General features: G+C 43.9%; 1 long non-coding RNA gene across 1 annotated transcript in view; it reads left to right on the top strand.

Annotated features, from left to right (window-relative positions):
* Positions 1-1541: 1541 nt before the first annotated feature.
* Positions 1542-20153, top strand: part of LOC144827769 (uncharacterized) — a 135869-nt gene continuing 117257 nt past the window's right edge. Inside the window, exons 1-2 of the long non-coding RNA XR_013610356.1 lie at positions 1542-1646; positions 5064-5232. This is a non-coding gene — a long non-coding RNA (uncharacterized LOC144827769). The remainder of the gene's footprint in view (positions 1647-5063; positions 5233-20153) is intronic.

Here is a 20153-nt window from a genome sequence, read left to right as displayed (position 1 = left end):
CTACAGGAAACATGGCTTATAGAACCATTGCACATCCAAGGTTTCCACTGTTTCGCGCGCCCTGCCATTAAGGGGAGGAAAATGGCCCACCTTCAGGGGGGCTGGCGACTTATATCTCAATAACATCCATACTAACAGCGGAAGCAACGTGGTCGGAAAATGATGTAGCATTATCAGTTAAACTCACTCTCCCATGGGTAGAGGCAAAGTCTGAAGTAATCCTGTTCATTGTTTACATCCAACCGAAACCAACAACAACTGACACAGCAAAATTAAAAGAACTAGTATCCTCGCAGGCAGACTGCTCAGAAGTCTCAAACTTCATTTTATCAGGGGACATGAATCTATTTCTAATGGGAACATCTGAGTCAAAGGAAGTCTGTTACCAATCACTACATTACAACTTACCTCAGCAAAGCCCCTTTTCGCATGGGAGGCCGAACAAAGTAAATCGCCACTTTCTGGAAGAACTGGAACATCTAAACCTCAGGGCCCTTAACGGAAGATCAGACAACGACACTCCTCCAGCGGCAAGCTACCACACTGAGATAACAAGCTCGCTTATAGACTACATGTTTGTTAGCCTTCCACTGTGGCCATATGTAACAGGCTTCAAAATGGGCGATCCAGGTAGTTCTGCTGGAAAGACATGAGGACTATTCGCACCCTCTCTTAAACCTCTATTCCCGCCACACCATCATAAAGAACAATGTGGGAAGAAAAGAAGTTCCAGGGAAAGGGAAGTGGATAAAATAATAAAAGAGAGAAACACTGCTCCTGTTGGCTTCTGAAGTGCTGAGCAGGAGCTTGTCTGGTCGGAACGTCTTCAACAAGGAATAATTAACACCAATGTTACTTATTTGTTATAAACTCACTGTTGTCTAAGCATCATATAACAAAATCACAATAACCACTGTCTGGCGTCTCCTAATTCACCAGATAAGGTCTGAAATCTTCTATAGAAGCGGTTCTGAGACCTATACAAATCTTAAAGGGAAAAGAGCAAATATAACATGCATATTCACAGTCCTACAAACACTATTAGGATAATTGTATTGTCCTTTGCTAACATAAAATATTCCCAAGGAAATAAATGAATCCTTCAATATTTGTCCTCGATGCATACAATTGCATATAATGTCTTTGAATTACATCTTTCAAAATATACACGAATAAGTCATTAGCTCTTTTCTCCAAAATGTTTATATTGCAAATATTTCACTGCTTTTTGCAATGATACTGATCCATGAGTGTAGTCCTGGATAAATAGTCATCATGTTCTTTCCTGTGTTATCATTTTAAGCACAAAAGGTATTCGAGGGGCTTCCTAACAAAAGTAGACTGACTTTGATGTTAAAATCTCGAAAGCTCCTCTTTGCGTGTTTTTTCCTTTCTGTAATAAATTAAAAATGTACTTACTTGGTTTTCGTTGATGCTCAACATGTATTTACCATTCTTTCTGTTGTTTTTGTTGCAGGACGGACAAGATTACCTCCAGGACAAAGAGCCACCGAAGACCGGAAGGAACAGGGAAGAGATGCGGAGCTTGACGCGGCAAACCGGAAGAAGCGGTAAGGAAGATGAATCCGGACCGAGGCCGCCGAAAAGGAAGCGGAGAGGAAGAGCGCCGAAGGTCCCCGAATCAGGTAGGCTGGATTGTCAGATGAGGAGGGAAGTAAGAACGAACACAAGCAAATGGAATATATGATGTTACCACGAATACAAGTTCCACGCATGGCAATACCACGCGAATTTTAGTTCGCAAGTGGCTTTACCACGCTGGAATTTGCAACGAAGGATTATACCACGCATTTTAACCTTCGTTTAAACACAAATAATAAAGAATATTTTCTTACCTGACACCTTCCCGTCTTTCACGAGCAGCCCGTACTTCCATCCACCATCGAAACAAGCGTCAAAACACGTCTGCCAAAATTAAAAAAGGACTACTATTTTGACGTAACGGCACGTCTTTGGGGGAGGCACTTTCCTTTTACCTCGGTGGTACTGAAGTGCGTTTTTTTTAAATTTAATTAACCCGCTCCTTTGTTTATTTTTGGGGGGGAGACCCCCCCAGGCCCCCCCAGCCCCTCCCCCAGCCGACCCCCGCCAACCCCCCAATCCCACGCTGAACGACTGGAAGGAATTCCACGCCTCCCCCTAGCCAGAACGTATATGCGTGGTAAAGACTGTCGTTGAAGGCATACGCGTGGAAAAGACGTTTGCGAGGTAAGTGCCTCGTAGTAAACGTCACGCGTAGAAAAGCCTTCGTTGAAAATGATGTTTCCCAAGCAAATGCCTTTGTTCCTCGCTTTGTTTTATAGTCGGCTTTGGGTGGGGTTCCTGAATGCTATCATGTGTATGAATCAGAAACGGTTTTGCCGTTTACACATAAAACAATGCCCTTTCAGATTATCTGGCCCAAACTAGGATGCTTGTATCTGCTGTGTAATGTTAGTGGCATAATTCAGTTAAACAGATGAAATAAACTACATACATAAACCTTAGCAAAAAGGAGTGAGATTATTTTTAAAGATTACATTCTTTACACATTTTGAAATCTCTAAAGTTGACAACCAATCAAAGGACTAAAACAAAAGGGCAAATAAAACAATAATGACCAAAGCTAATGGTATGATAGCGGACAGGCTGTCTGTCTGGAACATATCCTAACAGTCGCTCCCCTCAAAGGTCCCCCCACAGGTCGTGGTTTGCTTGGATTGTTGACATAAAATTGTCTAAGTAGACTCGGAGCATACACATAAGATGCTGGTTCCCATGAATTTTCAGTGTCATCATACCCTTTCCAGGCTATTAGATAGTGTAGTCATCCATTAATTATTTTAGCATCCAAAATACGACGGACTTCCTACTCTAAATGTCCTTGAATCGGAATAGGTGGAGGGGGGGTTCCGGCCTAGTTTGAGGATTATAAGGCTTGAGTAATGAGACATGAAAAGTAGGGTGTATTGGGTAATCAATAGGTAACTCTAATTTTACTGTTACTGGATTTACGAGTGCTGTAATACAGAACGGTCCAATAAATCTAGGTTGTAATTTTCGCGACCCTTCTATGTTCAAATTTTTGTGGAAAGCCAGACTTTATCCCCTACCTGATATACTGGGGCCTCTGTTCTATGTTTATCTGCTTGTTTTTTCATACGTGTCTTATATTCAGCTTTCTCTTGCATTTCCAATAGCGATTTCAAGCGTTGAGTGACTTTTGGGAGAGGAGAGGAATCTAATACAATTGGTAGAGCCCTTGGATGATAGCCCTGCATAAAGTAAAATGTTGTGCAATGAATAGTGGAATGAGTGGTATTGTTTTACACAAACCCCACAACAGGCAACGCTTCTACCCAATTGTTAGTGAACTCTGCCAATAAACATCGTATGGTTTGTAGTAAAGTTTGGTTCAATCTTTCTGATTGGCCATCTGTTTCTGGATGGAAAGCTGATGAAAGAGCAACTTCTCATTTTAACTTTTTACATAATGTCTTCCAGAATTTCGAGTTGAATTGACTACCCCTGTCTGAAATTATTTTACTTGGCAGTCCATGTAAGCGTATAACTTCTTTTATAAAAAATATCTGCAAATTCAACTGAAGTGGGTAACTTTCGTAAAGGTACAAAATGTGCTATTTTGGATAAATAATCAATTACCACTAAAATAGTGGTACATTTGTTTACAGTGGGTAAGCCAACCATAAAATCGACACTAACAGTGTGCCACGGGATGGCAGGAGCTGACATAGGTTGTAATAACCCAGCTGGAGCTTTGTGTAAAGTTTTCTGCCGAGCACATGTTGGGCAAGCAAGTACATAAGCTTCAATATCTTTCTTCATTGAGGACCACCAAAAATGTTTACGTATGTTTTCTAGGGTTTTTTCCCAACCTGGATGTCCTGCTAATGCTGATGTATGATGCCAAGTTATTGATTGAGTTTGTAATTCTGTTGTTGGTATATACAATAAAGAATCATGATATAACATACCTTGTTGAATAGTGTTGTGTGAGTCTTTTAACCAATCTTGTGATTGCACCTATAAATGTTCTGCATATACTTCCTTAATGAGGTCATTCTGAAGTGTAGGCGCTAAGATTTTTTGAGGTGCTATGATTGGTAAATCATCTTTTCTTTGTTTTGTTTCAGTAGTATGACCATAGCTAGATAAAACATCGGATTGAATCTGCTGTGTGCCTGGTCTATAGGTGATTACAAAGTCAAACGTACTAAAGAAATTGAGCCAGCGCATTTGACGTGGAGTTAAGGCTTTTATGGAACTAAAGAATTGCAAATTCTTATGGTCACTGAAAATAGTTACGGGGAATTTTGCACCAAGCAAGTGATGTCTACATTCTGTAAAAGCTACCTTTATGGCCAGAAGTTCTCTCTCTGCCACAGTATAATTCTGTTCGGCAGGTAAAGATTTTTGGGAATAGAAGGCGATAGGGTGTAATTGACCGTCTATTGGATTCCGTTGTGAGAGAACCCCTCCCAAGCCACTTGCAAAGCATCTGCTTCCAGGTAAAATGGAAATGCTTGAGCAGCTAGGGGATTCCAAACAAAGGGCTGTCCTTTTTGCAACAGTTTAGTAAAAGGAGCCATTGTGTCTGCGAAATGAGTAATGAACCTTCTATAAAAATTTGCAAACCCTAGAAATTTCTGAACTTCTTTTACTGAAGTGGGTTCAGGCCAGTGATTGATAGCGCTTACTTTCTTGGCATCCATAGTGATTTCTTTTGGGGAAAAACAATATCCTAAAAAGTCGACTGCATCCGCATTGAAAATACACTTGCAAATATTTCACAGCTTTTTGCAATGATACTGATCCATGAGTGTAGTCCTGGATAAATAGTCATCAAGTTCTTTCCTGTGTTATCATTTTAAGCACAAAAGGTATTTGAGGGGCTTCGTAACAAAAGTAGACTGTCTTTGATGTTAAAATCTCAAAAGTTCCTCTTTGCGCGTTTTTTCCTTTCGGTAATAAATTTAAAATGTACTTGATTTTCATTGAGGCTCAACATGTATTTACCATTCTTTCTGTTGTTTTTGTTGCAGGACGGACAAGATTACCTCCAGGACAAAGAGCCGCCGAAGACCGGAAATAACAGGGAAGAGATGCGGAGCTGGACGTGGCTAACCAGAAGAAGCGGGAAGTAAGATGAATCCGGACCGAGGCCGCCGAAAAGGAAGCGGAGAGGAAGAGCGCCGAAGGTCCCCGAATCAGGTAGGCTGGATCGTCAGATGAGGAGGGAAGGAAGAACGAACACAAGCGAATGCCCGTGTTCCTCGCTTTCTTTTATAGTCGGCCTTGGGTGGGGTTCCTGAATGCTATCACGTGTATGAGTCAGAAACGGTTTTGCCATTTACATGTGAAACAACGCCCTTTCAGATTATCTGGCCCAAACAAGGATGCATGTATCTGCTGTGCAATTTTAGTGGCATAATTCAGTTAAACAGATGAAATAAATTGCATACATAAACCTTGGCAACAAGGAGTGAGATTATTTTTAAAGATTACATTCTTTACACATTTTGAAATCTCTAAAGTTGACAACCAATCAAAGAACTAAAACAAAAGGGCAAATAACACAATAATGACCAAAACTAATGGTATGAGAGCGGACAGGCTGTCTGTCTGGAACATATCCTAACAGGAGGCTTCCCTAGCGGGTACGGGTACGAACAGCATCCTCCCCGTTTTACAATTAGGTTCAAGTTACACAACCAATTATAAGAGGATCACGTTCTCGACAGAATCCATAAAGACCTTGACAGATACAGCAATTAGACTTATATCGGGTCAAACACCTGGTGAGAACCAGGTAAATTCCTGGGAATGCTTTACAAGCACCGTGAGTGCTCTAAAGGCAACAGCTACTAAACCAAGGATCTCTCATGGACAGTCATAACCGACTAATCTATCTATGAGCCAAAGAATACATGTAAAAGGACTTAAAAAATCAATAAACGGCTTGCTAAGATATTTACGCCATGACCCGATGCGGGAACTGAGAACCAAATCAAAGAGGCTGAAATGGAACATTAACAACAACAATGAACAGGACCTCTGGGCCAAACTCTTGCATAACTTCAAGCACAACGCCAGTGATAGATTCTGGAAAACAGTAAATAAGATAATACACCCGAACCATGTGGCCCTTACCTCCTTCATACTAGAGGAAACATGGGCAAGCTATCTAAAGTCCCACTTTAACAGCCAAGTTTCACTACCTCAATGCCGGGGAAGATCAAAAGAGCCGAGCATGAAGTTGATACCACCAATTGCAGCACGGAAAGCGTTAGCTCCCCTCCCGCAAACCATGATGCTGGTTTATGTTTCAAGGCAATTAGCACATCTCAACCTGCTGGAGGAAAGCTATACAGCATCAAATGTGCACCCGCCACTGAACAGCTCCTAATTGAAAAACAGATCAAGAAGGGTAAAAAGGAGGGGCACCAGGGCCGAACGGTATTCCACCAGCAGTGTTCCAGGAAAAACCGGAGGACTGGGCAAACATACTGCACTCACTATTTCTGTAAGTACAACATCTGGGCATAATTCCAGACTCATGGAAAGGGTTGATAATCGTGCCAATCCACAAAACAGGCAGCAAGAATTTACCAGCCAATTATCGATTAGTATCCCTGATCGATAATGAAGCCAAATATTTTGCGGGTACATTGCTGGAGGAATTGTCAATCTGGGCAGAAAACAACAAAATAATTCCGCTAAACCAGACAGGATTCCGAAAGTGCTCCGGTACAATAACTAACATCATGGCAATGTCACTGTTAATGGACATGGCAAAAACCAGGCACATGCAGCTCCATGCCTGTTTTATTGACTACAGTGCCGCGTTTGACAATGTGGAATAGGCCCAAATTATGATAGAAGCTAGCCAGATGGGGCATTCCCAACAATCTTCAATCATTGATCATGCTCCTAAATTCCAACACCTGGGTTCAAGTAAAACCGGGCTCAGGAACGCATCTCTCAAGGAAAATCAAAACATCGAAAGGGCTGAAACAGGGTTGCGTGCTGGCTCCAAGCAAGCCGGGCTGAAGACGGCTGTAATGCCAGAAACCGGTCCTCGGAAGCTTGTTTCTGGTCCAGGGAAGGCATGGCTTGGCAGTTCGGGCTGGACTGTTCCCATGAGGCACAGGGTCAGACTGATTTGCATATAGCCATGTCTGAACTGGGGTGGCAGAGTGGGCTAAAGAACGGTGATGGATCAAACCCAGATCTTTTGACTGGGTGTGAGTGTTTGATTGGTTCAGATGCTCCGTCCATCACCACCCCCTTTTGTACTGCTTTTGGCCGCCTTAAGTGTGGCAGGGTATGCTCAGACGTGAGTCCCTTGCTCACTTTGCACTGGATTCAAGCAAGCCGGGCTGAAGATGGCTGTAATGCCAGAAACCGATCCTCGGAAGCTTGTTTCCGGTCCAGGGAAGGCATGGCTTGGCAGTTCGGGCTGGACTGTTCCCATGAGGCACAGGGTCAGACTGATTTGCATATAGCCATGTCTGAACTGGGGTGGCAGAGTGGGCTAAAGAACGGTGATGGATTAAACCCAGATCTTTTGACTGGGTGTGAGCGTTTGATTGGTTCAGATGCTCCGTCCATCACCACCCCCTTTTGTACCGCTTTTGGCCGCCTTAAGTGTGGCAGGGTATGCTCAGACGCTAGTCCCTTGGTCACTTTGCCACTGGATTCAAGCAAGCCGGGCTGAAGACGGCTGTAATGCCAGAAACCGGTCCTCGGAAGCTTGTTTCCGGTCCAGGGAAGGCATGGCTTGGCAGTTTGGGCTGGACTGTTCCCATGAGGCACAGGGTCAGACTGATTTGCATATAGCCATGTCTGAACTGGGGTGGCAGAGTGGGCTAAAGAACAGTGATGGATTAAACCCAGATCTTTTGACTGGGTGTGAGTGTTTGATTGGTTCAGATGCTCCGTCCATCATCACCCCCTTTTGTACCGGCTCCCATGTTAGTCACTCTATTCATGGCTGACCTAACCCTGGCACTTAACAACTGCAACTTGCATGCACCCAGATTAGGGGGTTCCCCAATATCTAATCTACTCCACGTGGACGACGTTGTCCTACTCAGCTACACGTCAGTAGGCCTGCAACATCTCCTGAATTGCCTAGAGGTCTATGCAGAAGAAAATTGTCTCTCAATAATCTTAAACAAAACAAGGACTATGACAATTAACAAGAAACAAAAAAAGTCCCATCAGTGGTACCTGGGTAATAAACACATTGAGCTAGCAGAGGCTTACAAATATCTGGGTATATACATAGACAAAGAAGGTTTAATCAGCCGCCAGCAACAGGAGAATAAAAGGAAAGGAATGATTCGCCCACTCTCTCTGAAAGGAGTTTCAGCCAAACTACTTGGCCCCACTCTGAATCCACTCTTGATGGTAACCCGGGCCAAAATATTACCTTCTTTTACCTACGGCACTGAGGCACTGTGCGTGAGAGTTAGTAATCTTCTGGATAAAACACTTGTCAAAGCATATAGAACAATGTTCAGCCTCCCGACCTACACCTCACTGGCACAAATTCGTTTGGAGTTTGGTCTCATAAAGCAAACCTGGGCCAGCTACAGAGCTTTCATCAACTGCTGGCACAAGATCAGGTCAGCAAACCCTAACACACTAAATCATCTCCTCTGGCAAGAGATCCAACAGAGGCAGAACTCACCTGCAGGTCAATATCTTAAGGAGGCTTTGACGATCACAGGCCTCTCCCCTTATGGGACACACACTGCCTCCATTCGGCGTTCAAAAAAACGGTGCAGAAGACGCTGAAGACACACTCCTTGCTAGAGGATAAGGCGACCTTCTCGCTTAGAGCGCATGCCTGGATGACTTTGGCCACATACAAGTCCCTAGCCCCATAACATTATTTTAATTTGGCTTATTCAAAAATACTGAAACAACATTTTTTAAAGTTCAGGCTAGGAGTGTTAACAACCACGCAGCAGCTCCCTCCCTGGAAAAGGGAGCAGGCTTTTACTCTTTGTAGCCTGTGCAACAAGGATCAGGGTGACATCACACACACCATCTGCACCTGCACGGAGCTGTGTCAAGAAAGGAGACAGCTGCTAAAAATTCCCCTCAATCAAAGAGGCATCAGGATAAGGAGACAAGCTGTCCAGGCATGCTTTGATCCCTCATTACCACAACTGAACACTAGGCTAGTTAAATTTCTCGAAGCAGCTCGGTCAAATATGCCAAACTGATCCTCACTTTGCCGACAATCGGTCTACGGGGGAAATTTCATTAAGTGTTTGGATAACTCCCACAGCGGACTGCATCCTTTCCAGAGGCAGTAAAGACAAAATTAGCCGGGACATTAAAACTGTAACGACACAGAAATGTCTTTTGCAGTTCACGCCGCGACGCTCACGAGGGAGCATGCACATTTTAAATATGGAACATTTTAAATATGGTTGTATTTTTTGTATGCACTGCAATGGTTTTAAGTAACTATGCAAATAAAGTTTTACCTTACCTTATCCCCTGGTTTTGTCAGTTTGTGTACCCATCTCGTTCCCTGTTCTCGCATCTCCAACCACGCTAGTGTTCTGCCTGCCCTATCACCCATTTCATAAAGTCTGTGTTGGGTGGTGCGAAACTTAGCCATTATTTGTTCCCTAGTTTTTATCCGATATTCGTCTTGCTTCATTAAGAGTCTATGACTAGTGTCCGGTGAGGGATCTTGTGCATGTTCTCACTCCAATTCAAGGAGGTCCGTCTCCACCTGGACCAGAAGCTCACGTTTCTTGGCGATATACCCCGTCTTTAAAGATAAAGCTTGCCCTTTCCGAACCACCGTGTATGCTTCCCAATTGTTTGTGCGGATTCAACCAAGCCCAAGTTCTCAGTGAAATAGTTCTCAGTTTGTGTGTGGAGTTTCTCCCCATTGTCTGGTAAGAACAATGGTGGTGCGTGCCTGCCGTTCCCAGTGTGTATATTCTACCCAGACTGGGGAGTGATATGATATGCCTCTGGGCAGAACTCGAGACTGGGCAAAGTTACCTATCGAGGACAAATGTGTAAGGAAATAATCAATATGCTATAAACTTTGGTACACATTAGAGAAATAATTTGTCAGTTGGTTGGACAGTTCGACCTACATCTGTCAAACCCATTGCCTTCGTAAAGTCAGCCATCAGTTTGTTGGATTTCGCTCTAGACTTCGGCGGGTGGCAATCAATTGTGTCATCCAATGTCATCATATTATAGTCCCCCAGTATGATTAACATGCCCTCTCGGAGTTCCGTCAGCTTACTTCCAAGGTCCCCAATGCTTCCTTACCCAGAGCTGGCGGTAAATACACTGAGATTATATTTATATTTCTTCCATCCCACTGGGCCTCTACCCTTGCGAATCTTCCCCCCGGGTCTGCCCATGTCTTGTGAACTATAAGAGGTGTATTCTTCTTTACTAGGATTGCTGTCCCCCTCGATCCCCTGGTATAATCTGCATGAACCAAGAGTTTATACCCCCACCTAGTGAGGGCCTTAGTTTTCTGTCCCACGAGGTGCGTTTCTTGAAACAAAACCACATCAGGCGAATGCCCTTTAAATACTGTTGCACTCTCCCTCTCTTAATCTTATCACCAACACCATTGACATTCCAAGTCAGTACAGAAAGTATCCGATCACTATCCCCCCATAGCTGTTCATTACACAATTCCCAAGTATACGGATCAATGCAAACGGAGAAAAGAATTGTACTAGCCCACTCATCTTTGTTCGTACAATCTTCAGTATGGCCACTTTGCGCATTAGGATCACAGAATCACATTGCATACCAATAAAACAATGAACAGTTAAACTCCCCCCTCTTCCTGAACCCTCAGTTCCCTCCCACCTCTGCCCCCCTGCCCGTGGATTTAAAACTACCCACTCCCAAACATGGCAGAGAGCCTCTCTCCCCCCTAAAATGCTGAAATTGCACGGGGTTAGTCAACTCCCATCCCTGCGTATACACATCACAATTACTTTGAATTATAGCCATCCACTAATTGTAATTAGTCTAGTTCCATTCAAATCACATCTTTTAAACACATAAGTCTTGATCTGTTCACTAGGTCCCAACCTCAATGTCCTGCCCAAATGGGTATCATGAACCTTGTCTCTCCCCCCATACTTGCGCTTTCAGCGAAGCACCTGCTCTCCGCAACTGTCCCCAGGGGTTGTTGTTCCCGCTCGGTCATCTGACCGTCCTCCTCCGCTGGACCATTGTTTCTGGCTTCTGTACTGCTACCTCTGTGCTGACCAGATCTGCAAGGGCGATCTCTTCTGTGGCCGGCCACACTTCTCCAACCTTCCATCCAGTCCCAAACTGCCTCCGGTGACTCAAAAAATCATGATTTACCATCCGATTCCACTCTCAGCTTTGCTGGAAAGAGCATTGCGTATTTTACCTCACGGTCCTGCAGTTCCCTCTGCACTGCCTGAAAGCTGCGACGTTGGGCATGGACCTTGGCCGTAGAGTCAGGAAAAAAGGCCACCTCATAGTTATCTATTTTCAGTGGGGGACTAGATCTTGCAGTCTGCAGGATGATGTCTCGATAGTTGAACACACAGGCTATAAGAGGCCTCGGGGTTGCTCCTGATTTTGGCCTGCCTCCTGGCACTCTGTGGGCCATTTCAATGGAGAAATAGCTGGACAGGGTCTTAGGCTTTAGATGTTTAGTAATAAGGTCCTCTACATACAGGTCCGCTGCCGGCACCTCAGCCCTTTCCGGAATGCCTAGAATGCGGAGATTGTTATGGGGTGCCCAGCCTTCGTAATCATTAAGCTGTTGTGCCATCCGCTCCTGTTTCTTTTGCAATTTGACCATCTGTGTTTGAAGCTCTGACGTATCCATCTGCAGAGCGCCGGTGACTATCTTCTTGACTTTCTCATCTATCTTCCGGACGTCTACCCTGATGAGGGAAACCTCCACCCTAACTGTGTCCAGCGAGGCACGCACACCATTGATCGCCACCATAACATTGTGTAAGGTTGGCTCCGTTCCTTGCTTAGAGGCAGCTGCCCCCTCTCTTTCTCCATCTGCGACGGTTCACTTTTGTCTCCCGGCTTGGACCAGGCAAATTTGGCTAGTTGCTTCTGAGTATTGGCCTTAGGACCTTTCCCTCCTGTCGCCATGTATGCAGGCTGGCAGCTGATGCACCAGGTGAGAATCTGGGGCAACACTGGGGGTCACCTGCAACCCATTAGTGAAAGTGACAAGACTTATAGGTGTCTTCCATCGCGATGCAGCCTCTCCGTTGTGTCTCTGGGTGTAGGTCCTTCGAGCTTGACCCCTCCACCACTCGTATCCCTCCAGCATCGTGGTGCAGCTCTGGTGTCGACCCCCTCCAAGAGGCGCCCCCGCACTCTGTCCTTCCCACTAGGGTATAGTGCTTCCTACTGGGCAGATTTCACTGCACTCACAATTCACGGTACAACCCGGGTCTGGTTTTTCCTGCAGGCCCAAGCTGTAGTGCCAATACCATGAGCCAGTCCATTACCAATTGCGGAACTCCAGGGCTCACAAAGCTGTAGTTTGAACCCAGTAGTTAGATGCAGGAGAGCCTGCATTCTGCTATACGGGATACAGTTAGTGACTCCCAGAGCCTCTCCGATTCAGGATTGGTAGGCCTTTGGGGTGGTACTTCCCAAACCTAGATCTTGCTTCGCAGCTCCCGTCGGCCTCGCTGTATTAGAGTGCCTGATCACAAGGCACTAGTCCTGCTTGTATTCTCCGAGCATCGCCGGCCAGTGTCGACAGCCAGGCCACCTCTCTCCGGTCAAATTCCAGAAGGTATTACCAGTCTCGGAGCAGCCATGCGGGGCCCAGGTGATCCCTCAGGCCCAGGGATCAATTATGGAGACCCACCTCTTCGTCCCCTTCAGGCTTAAGGGTGGCGTTCACGGCAGGATGCAGGTCGTCAATCACCTTATGAGCGCCAACCGCAACTCCTCAGCTCCCTCCAGTATGGGCAAGCCGTCTCTGAGTGCCCTTCTCCAGCTTTAAAGGCCGCCGCCTCACCGTCTGTCACCCGGCCTCCGTCACCGTACCATGCACATTTTCCCTCCTAGGCCGAACTTAGCTACAATATGCTGATGCCTCCGAGTATAGGGCCGCCGTGCCCCCTCTGCTCCTCGGGCCTCCGGCATCGATCGTAGCAGTATAAATCGAGCAAGCTCCAGAGTAGGGACCCCACGTCGCCACCGCACTCGTTTGGCTCATCTCCGTAAGCCTCCGCACCCCGTCCCCGCCAGGCCTTTAGCTTCTATTGCGGCGTGTTGAGACGTCCAGGCCGCTATGTCGGGGCTTTAGGTAGCTGCTGCACTCATCGGGTCTTCCCCACTCAGGCAGCAATGCGACTCGCGTTTGCACTCGTCGCACCTCAGACACCACCAAGTCTTCTACCCTGTATGGGGCACCTCAGGACTCCCACTAGATTTCCCGGAATTAAAGTACCGTCACCATCTCCCGGCCACGACCTCCACCTCCTGGCATCGGGAAGCTGCCATTACTGCTCCGGCAGGGACGCCAAAAAGGGGTTGCCGGATTCACCGCTCAGGCTGCAACTCCTGCCGATTTTCCCAAAAGGGGTAGGGAACGAGACACTGCAATCGTCGTTTGTTTTTTAGCCGTGGATGGCAACGGATAGGGCAGGATATAGGTCGGGGAAACAGGAGCTCACTTAGGCAGCGGCCATTCCCGTTGGCTGCTAGCCACGCCCCATCAGTAAAGATGGATTTTAATAAACATTTAGGAGAAGCAACTTGAAAAAATTACACTTTTCTGCCAGAACTTTCATTGGACTTGAAAACCTTTATTTTTAGTTAATTAAAAATGTAAAAATGTTGCATAAAAACGTTATTTGTTTTAAACATAGTAAAAACCACATTTGACTTCCTTCAATGAGGGCTAAAATTACAATTCAGATACTAAGAAATTTGATTATATTGTCCGTTAAATTGATGTGCTTTTTAAGGTTGATTCACAATTCTTTAAAAACTTTAATGGCTTGCAATTCAATTGAGTGCCTGAAGTGGTTAAGGCACTTTGTTATAGTAGCTCTACATGTCCTAATTTGCCTTTTATTCAGGTCTGGCTGCAGTAAAGTGTCTTGTGCTGGGTAAAAGTATGGGTAAATGCAGATCAGATGGAAGAAGCCCTCCTTTTTTAGACAATAAAATCCTATATTATGGGACCTTTGTATTTCCAGCTTGGAAGGTCTGCTGTCATTGGTAAGTCACCAACGCAGAGAGGCATCAGACATTTCCTTTAGAAGACAGAAAATGTGGCACTTAGGTAGGGTGCTTGTTTAAAGGAATCGTAGTTATTAATTACCATCCATGCATGTGTCCGTCTACTAAATAGTGTTTTATCTTCTAGTAGTGATTGGAATCTTACCATTTTGTTGGTGATACGAAATTCTAAAAAGGTCAAAACTTTTTTCCACAGATCTTCTGTCTTGGTGTATTCAAGGGCTTTATGGATAAAAATTATAATATGATGATGTCTTTCTCAATTTCCGTCAATAATGCTTCCCAGAGTTTACAATATTTTCAGTTAAGACATAATTTATACCAACTTTTTAAATTTGCATACATCCTTCCAAAGGTTTTATTTATTAATCCCAATTCCAGCCTTACCTGAGCTGGTGATGCGCTTTTTGGCGGCTGGAATATCCATTTATAAGTGGATATCTGCAATTCGTTTACTAATGCTGAATCTGTTCCATATTGAGTTATGCTGCTGCAAGTTAGAGTTGGCAGGAACCATGCTGCCATCACTGCTAGTAGTGGCTTGAACGATGGACACGCCAGGTTTTTTGCTAGTGTGCTGAATGTGAATGCTCATGCACCTGCCCTTTTTTCCTATATTTTCTTTGTGCTTGTGGGTTAAATCTATTGTGTGGGTAGACTCCTAGATATTTGTAGTTTGTGACTTCCTCCAACCTCTTGCTGTTCAGCCAGATCTTGAGTCTGCTGCTAGATTTGTTTTGTCTCAGCATGGTTTTCATCTTTTTTGTGTTGATTTCCAATTTGTTTACGGTTAGGTAATTCTGCATTTCTATCAGCGCCATCTAGAGACCTACTTGCGTGAGACTCATTAGAAGTACATTGTTAGCGTAGGATAAGTGTGACACAGATAGCGGCCCTAAAAGTGGGGGCTGCGTGTTGGTTCGGTCCAATCTCTGCGCCAGGTCACTCATAAACAGGTTAAATAGGTGGAGGGCCAGGACACATCCTTGCTTCAGACCCCTATTCATTGAAACTTTCCTTGAGATCCATATTACGTCACCTATTTTGACTCTTACTTTTTCAGTGACCAATCATCATTATCATACCACAACTGGGGCCTGCCAGTGGTTCTCCTTAAGGAGGTGTGAAAATGTCTCACAGTGCAGAAACAATGTCATATCATTTCACAGGAAGATCTAGGTGTGAGGTTTGTGACTCCTTTCACCTCAGGAAAGGCAACTAGGTGTCTTCAGGAACTTCATTAACTTGAAAGGAACCAGGTTAAGCATATCCATTCATAGTTATGTGTAAAGGGAGACCAGGGGAGGAGAAGTCTTTAAACCATGTGCCACATTCATCAAGCTTGGCACCAACCCAGTGGGAGCGGGACACGTTAGATAATTCAGAATATATATATGTAATTTTCATCATACAACAAAATACATTCTTAAATAATTGGATCCTTATTAGTCAAGGTGTTCTTTGTGTTGTTTTATTTCAGGATACATCACAGCCAACACGTGTTTCGTCGTAATGGGAATGTAACCCACGACTTTCTCAAGGCTAGTCTTCTTAGTGATGCTGTTTAGTAGTTGAGGTGATATTTCCAACCCTCAAGGGGTTCTGTTAGGGGACCTTGTTCGTATCACGCGGTTCTTGGTGCAGTATTCAGTATTTAGGTATTCACAAAGGCAGCTTTCGCTGTTACATCTAGTTCGCGGACTCCGTCCCCTCTGCTTCCTATACTCAGCAGAGGGGACGGAGTCCGCGAACTAGATGTAACAGCGAAAGCTGCCTTTGTGAATACCTAAATACTGAATACTGCACCAAGAACCGCGTGATACGAACAAGGTCCCCTAACAGAACCCCTTGAGGGTTGGAAATATCACCTCAACTACTAAACAGCATCACTAAGAAGACTAGCCTTGAGAAAGTCGTGGGTTACATTCCCATTACGACGAAACACGTGTTGGCTGTGACGTATCCTGAAATAAAACAACACCAAAGAACACCTTGACTAATAAGGATCCAATTATTTAAGAATGTATTTTGTTGTATGATGAAAATTACATATATATATTCTGAATTATCTAACGTGTGCTAAGGAGTTTCAGTTTTGTATGGCCCTAGCCGAATTAGAAGAGAGAGTGTGGTTCTCTTCTCCTTTTAGCACCGTCCAAACAACTATCCGTTGCAAATAACACAGGTGTACTTTCCTTTGTGGCGCCAATACCTGGAATTAATACCACCAACTGCGACCAAACCAGTGGGAGCGGGAGCTGGTTCCAAAACTTACTTGATGTAGTTGAGCAGAAAGGGATAGCTCATTTCCCTAAAAACTCCTGAGTCGCACACCAGCAGCATCGAAGGGAAGAAGGGTGCTGTCATATTAAATCTGCCTTAGAAAAGTCTGTGGGATAGTTGCACTATGGCAAAAGGGATGTGCTTCAAAAGTGGGAATGGTTTTCTCATTAGTTAGGAAGTGTCCAGAAGTCACATCCACCCACTGGCTAGTGAGTTCTAGAAAAGCGTAACCTCACCCACAGCTTATCAGCACACTTCTAGACCTGTGGAAGAACCAATGAGAACTGGACCTGCTGTCTGTGATCATGTGTGGAGAGCTGAGGGACTAAACCTGCTCCCATTTGTACCCAATACTAAAAACGCAACTTGAAGGGTGAGTTGACTGAACTCCCGTGTGGCTAGAGGGATACCCAGGTTTCAAGAGGCCTTTTTCTTGGAGCCAGCAGAACAGTAGCAACTGGACCAGGACTGAACCCTGCTTGGCCTCTGCTGGAGTGAGTTTCAATCCCTAAGTGCTGTCGCAGAAGTCCTGGGAGCCTTGGAAGTGACTAAGAGGAGCTGCTCCAGAAAGTCTGACAGTTCGAAATCTTTTGGACTTCCAGAACCTCTGGAGCATCAACAGGATCTCGTGGTAAAGGTGTTCAACTTCGGGAGGACTTTATCAGATAAAGTTTCCAGGTTTTTCCCGCTGGAGGATTTTGTGCTACAAGAAAGCGACTAATGGCATTATTTAGAGTTTGGCAGATGGCATACACTGTCACGAACTTGACAGATATCTTGCCCATCTTATTACACACACAACTTGCAATAAGGTGGGCTTGGTATTCATCTTATTTTTGATGGAGTAACAAAGCTGCCAAACTCTAAATCAGGCCAAAAGTCCAAAGGTAGAATTCTTGACAGGTGATAGTGTAAAAGGTATCCGTGACTTCTGATTGTCGCTCAACTTTTTGCGACTTGTTTGCCCTAAAACTTAAAAACAATCATCTCTCTAGTTCTCCTTATTGAATTAAATCATTTTGCTGTCATTTATTGAATTAACGTTTTCTCTATTTTTCAGAAATTGATTTTAAAATTTGGTTGTGAGATTTTTATTGGGGCGTGTTTTGACTTTTTAATTGTTTTGATACTTCTAAATCCTTTACACACTTTTTCTCAAGTTAAACCTGTCTGCTCTGTGCCATAGCTACCTTGGGTTAAGCCAAGGTTCTTTATTGATTTTGAGTTTTGGAACTAACCAAATTTTGGATTTTGGACAACCTCCCCAACTTGTAACGCATTTTCTTTTCTCAAAAGACTTTTCAAGTGAATTGAGTTTGCGAATGGCCAGAAACGGGTGAGTTTGTTAGCATTCACAAGCTCCTTTCTCACCCATTTCCAATTTAGAAATGGTCAGATAGTTTTTTTTTACATAAACTCCTCATCACAGGAGGATTTCAAGAACTAGACGCTGCATTGAGGTGTAGGGAATGGGGAAACATATTTCCTTGTGGAAAAAAGTATAAGTCTACATAGCGAAATTAGCAAATGTCACATGACATTCCCAGTAATATGCATAGGAAGTTGTGAGTAGTGCAGCTGTCCAAGCATCACTGGGAATGTGTGTTCCTCAAAGCCGTTGATTTACACCCAAACTCACACAATGTTGTTGTATACAATATTGTTGACAAAAACGTTGGGCAAAAAATATGTTTATCACAAAATGGTGCTCATATACTTATAATGATAAGCACAAAAATATTGGGGAAAAAATTGTTTACACTAATATCCCAAAACAACATAAAAATATCGATGTTTCAATAATAATAGATTTTAAGGCAGCAAATGTTAAATATTTTAATATAGAAATTCAATATAATGTAAATTTAATATATTACACTGATATTCATTACCATGTGTAAATATATACCTATATAAACACACAAAAATATATAAATGTGTTTGTATTTGTATAAATATTTACATGTATATATGGTGTACAATAATTAATACACATATTTTACATTATTTATACTGATATGATTATATATATATATATATATATATATATATATATATATATATATATATATATATATATATTACCTACTGGCGGTCGCCAGTAGGTATATATAGTTAGGATTTTTTCTCTATGGGATTTTTGAAAATTCTATGTCTAATAACTTTGGCGTTTGTGGACGGAATTGGCTGAAATTTTCAGGAAAATGGCACATTTTGTTTCTGAGCAGCCCTTGAAAATTTGGGGGGGGTTCGTCAAGGGGGGGCCGAGAAAAAAGGGGGGTCCCAAAACGTGTTTTTAACATTGTTTTCCATAGGGCGGTTGGCCTCACTTTTAGCCCGAACGGCTGAATGGATTTGCACGAAACTTGGCAAAATTGTAGGGACTGGTAGCCCGATGTGCCTTTGCTAGGTCTCAATATATATGCTTCAGTGGATTTTGAGAAATTAACGTTCAAAAAAAGATATATATCTGTAACAGCGGACCGGGCAGCGCTCCGGTTCGTGGACTTTTCGCGGTACGGAGCTTTGTGAAGCGAAGCTGATTGGTTCTCCGGCGTCTGTGAACATTCCAAACAGTCCGTAGCGGCCGCCATCTTGTCTCTCGGTAGGATCGAGAGACAAGAGGAGGCCAAAGCGAAGGGGCAAATGACCATAAGGGGGCATAGTAGATCCTCGCTGACCCCCTAGGTTTGATGTGGAGGTTTTAAAAGGGCCCCGCGGGGCAAAAAAAATAAATAATAATAATAATCGAACGGCTGAATGGATTTGCACGAAACTTGGTAAAATATTAGGGACTGGTAGCCCGATGTGCCTTTGCTAGGTCTCAATATATGTGCTCCAGTGGATTTTGAGAAATTAACGTTCAAAAAAAGATATATATCTGTAACAGCGCTCCGCTTCGCGTAACGGAGGTTTGCGAAGCTGATTGGTTCTCCGGCGTCTGTAAACATTGCAAACAGTCCGTAGCGGCCGCCATCTTGTCTCTCGGTAGGATCGAGAGACAAGAGGAGGCCAAAGCGAAGGGGCAAATGACCATAAGGGGGCATAGTAGATCCTCCTTGACCTCTTAGGTTTGATGTGGAGGTTTTAAAAGGGCCCCTCGGGGCAAAAAAAATAATAATAATAATAATCGAACGGCTGAATGGATTTGCACGAAACTTGGCAAAATTGTAGGGACTGGTAGCTCGATGTGCCTTTGCTAGGTGTCAATATATGTGCTTCAGTGGATTTTGAGAAATTAACGTTCAAAAACAAGATATATATCTGTAACAGCGCTCCGCTTCGCGGAGATAAAATTATATCTGTATTACCTAGCTGTTGCTAACACCAGTTAGCGACGGCTAGTAGGAGATAGCGACCATCTTGGGCCCCACTTTGCATGTGAGTGATATTTATCACTAATGACATGCAAAGTGGGGATGCCAAGATGTTAGCGACTGGAAACAGTCGCTAACATCGCTATCTCCTATTATCAACTTTTGGAAATATTCGCGATAAGCGCGAATATCTCCAAAAGCTAGCACCTGCCCTGAGCAGTTCTTAGCCATGTCATCCAATGGGAGGTGGATAACATG

Source organism: Lissotriton helveticus, chromosome 4_1 (genome assembly GCF_964261635.1).
Source record: "Lissotriton helveticus chromosome 4_1, aLisHel1.1, whole genome shotgun sequence".
NCBI lineage: Eukaryota > Metazoa > Chordata > Amphibia > Caudata > Salamandridae > Lissotriton > Lissotriton helveticus.
Note: the sequence above shows the minus strand (reverse complement) of the source record. Positions and strands in the feature narration are given on the sequence as shown.